The sequence below is a fragment of the Lampetra planeri genome, chromosome 38 (genome assembly GCF_965212315.1).
Source record: "Lampetra planeri chromosome 38, kcLamPlan1.2.h2, whole genome shotgun sequence".
Classification (NCBI taxonomy): domain Eukaryota; kingdom Metazoa; phylum Chordata; class Hyperoartia; order Petromyzontiformes; family Petromyzontidae; genus Lampetra; species Lampetra planeri.
In genome coordinates, this window is record NC_136144.1 from 2,084,170 (window position 1) to 2,086,974 (window position 2,805).

The following is a 2,805-nucleotide window of genomic DNA, read 5'->3' on the forward strand; positions in this document are numbered from 1 at the left end:
GCTGTGACGGTTCCACCTGAAGATGGAAGCTTGTGTTGCCTCCGAAACGTCGTGATTTTTATTTTATTTTACATTTATTAATTTTAATGTTTAACCTACGTGACTTTACCGAAAAAACTTAAGAATATGAATCCTTGCAGTCACGAAAGCTTCAAATCTAGAACAGATTATAAATGTTGTGGCTTGGCTACTCCAACACACCGGTGTGCTGTACTAGTAATTAATTGGCATGTTTTGTTTACGTGACAAACCTCACTAATTGGCTGTGTCGGGTGGTGGCGGGATTAACGACGCATTTATATATTTACGCGATCTAACTCAAACAACCTCTATTATAGATGGTGAATTGAATGAGGTGTTCTGCCCAAACTACGGCAGGCACTTATATCCTCCTTACAGATCCTGAGCCGTGGCGAATATTCCACATTACTATGGAGCGATGAGTAAATCCATAGTACATCCACTGTTTACTATTTATTAATCAATTGAATGGGACCCACATCTCAGACAGACGCACTACAGAAGAAGTGCGCGCATTCGTTTTGAAAGCAGCGGGCAGTCGCTCATAGGCAGGACGACAAAAGGGAAGGTCGTGAGCATGGCACTTGAACAAGGGCAGGGAGCCGATAGCACAGATGGCAGCGGGAGTCGGGGTTAGAGTTCCAGTCTATGGGAGGGGGTGGTCAGCAGAGAAGAATAAGCGACATCGGGGCAGCATCAGCCAGTGGTTCTTCACCTTTACTGCAGCCTTGCACTCCTTTGGATCTCAATCGTAATTTTTTGTTTGCTTGTTATTATGTTAGTATTGGTGCTGTGAGTCCGTGTTGATGGTGTGAGTCTATGTTGATGGTGTGTCCGCGTTGATGGTGTGTCCGTGTTTATGGTGTGAGCCCGTATTGATGCAGTGAGTCTGTATTCTTCCCAGGTGGGACAACTACAGCAAGAAAATGCTGAAGTCGGCTGGAGAGCTGCCGTGGCAAGAGGTTATATAGTTAAGAGAGGAGGGAAGAGGCAAGGGGGGAGAGAGAGAGGGAGGTTATGGGGTAGGGGGGGGCGTGAGCGCTCGGGGAAGAGGACATGAGGCTGAGGGGGGGGGGGGGGAAGTGGGCAGGGCTAGAAGTGGGAAGGTGGTGGAAGAACAGATAGAGGATGTGAGGCTGGGGGGGACGTGGGCGGGGCTAGCAGTAAACCGGCAGGTAATGATGGAAACAACAACAAGTTAAGGCATTACCTGGTTGATAACATCCTTCCAATGATTTTTCAATTTGTATCCATCTTCTCGATTGAAGTTTTGTCTGTTTTTATATCTGGACGGCTTCATGAACAAACCTTTGATAGTAGACTCGATCATGTGAGCCTTCTTGTCTCGCAGTCTGTTAAAGGCTCTAACAGATGTGTGGAACCTATTTGCGTGTTTAGTTTATTAACCTTCCTCCACACTCTTGATTAGCACCATTGGATACATGTGGTGCAAAAGAAGTTAAACATACATAGCTGGGATTGGCAAAAACATCCCAATCCTGAAATATTTACCCTATAAATCGCTAAAAATTTTGGTTCACACAGCTGTTGTTGTTATTCTCCTCGTGCCTGCAGAAATCCTGGCTCACTTTGGCCCTCACTTGACCGACCGCGAAAAGCTGGAGCTCGCAGCCATGCAAGAAGTGTGGTACTTTGCGCTCAACAACAAACCAAAGGGATTCAACAGGCATGGATATGATGACGACGAATGTAATTACATTCTGGTGAGGCTCACTACAAAACTAGTCTTGGGGGCGGTCACAGGGCCCAGAGGTAGCGGGGTTTGTGGCTTCTTGTTATTGCACCTGAATTTCCAACCAGGGCAATGACACACGCACACACCAACGAGCTTCAAAATCAGAATGTTTAATCCTTTTAGATAAGAAGCATATTTTCAAGGGAATCTTAGCCAGCAGACAGTATCAAAGCATTCGACAATTACACCCACTTGCACATTTACTCACCCACCCACTCACTCACTTGCTGACTCACTCACTCATTCACACACTCAATCACTCACCTACCCACTCGCCCACTCACCAACACACTCACCCGCACACATCTGAATCAGAAGTTTATTTCCCGAGTAAAGCCCGTTGAGCTCAGAAGCTCTTTTTAAATCCTTTATATTAAGTTCGCTTGCGTGCTTGCTTGCTTGCTTACGACCGTGCAAATATTTCGGTCGTTTTTAACACACTTCCCGTGATCCAATCGAACTGAATTTTCCAGACTCGTTGTGCGTGACAATTAATTTTCGTGAAAAAAAAATTCTAAAATTTTAACTTTTTAGGAAAAAATAATGGTATGACTGTGTGTGTGCGTGTGGGGGGGGGGTCTGGTTGTATGTGAGTGCGTGAGACGAGGTGGCCGAGTGGTTAAGGCGATGGACTGCTAACCCATTGTGCTCTGCACGCATGGGTTCGAATCCCACCTTCGCAATTTTTTTAATCCTTTATATTAAGTTCACTTGCTTGCTTGCGCGCTTACGACCGTGCAAATCTTTCGGTCGTTTTTTACCAACTTCCCGTGATCCAATCGAGCTGACATTTTGCACACAGACTCGTTGTGCGTGACAATCAATTTTCGTGAAAAAAAATTTCCTACATTTTACACTTTTTTTTTAATATGTAATTACCAATTGCTTAATGGTGGCAGGCAATCATCTGACCCATAGGTGGCAGCCATCTCAAGCCAGAGGACGAGAGGACTCTAGCCGCCACGCATATAAAGGATTTATAGTGAAAAACTTTGTTTTTACGGGTTAATTTTTAAGGGTGACTCAGC

General features: G+C 45.1%; 1 non-coding gene across 1 annotated transcript; it reads left to right on the forward strand.

Moving 5' to 3' along the window:
- The first annotated feature begins 2,371 nt into the window (after positions 1-2,371).
- On the forward strand, positions 2,372-2,460 carry TRNAS-GCU (transfer RNA serine (anticodon GCU)). Its single transcript has one exon. It is a non-coding gene; the product is annotated as a tRNA-Ser (tRNA).
- The last annotated feature ends 345 nt before the right edge of the window (positions 2,461-2,805 follow it).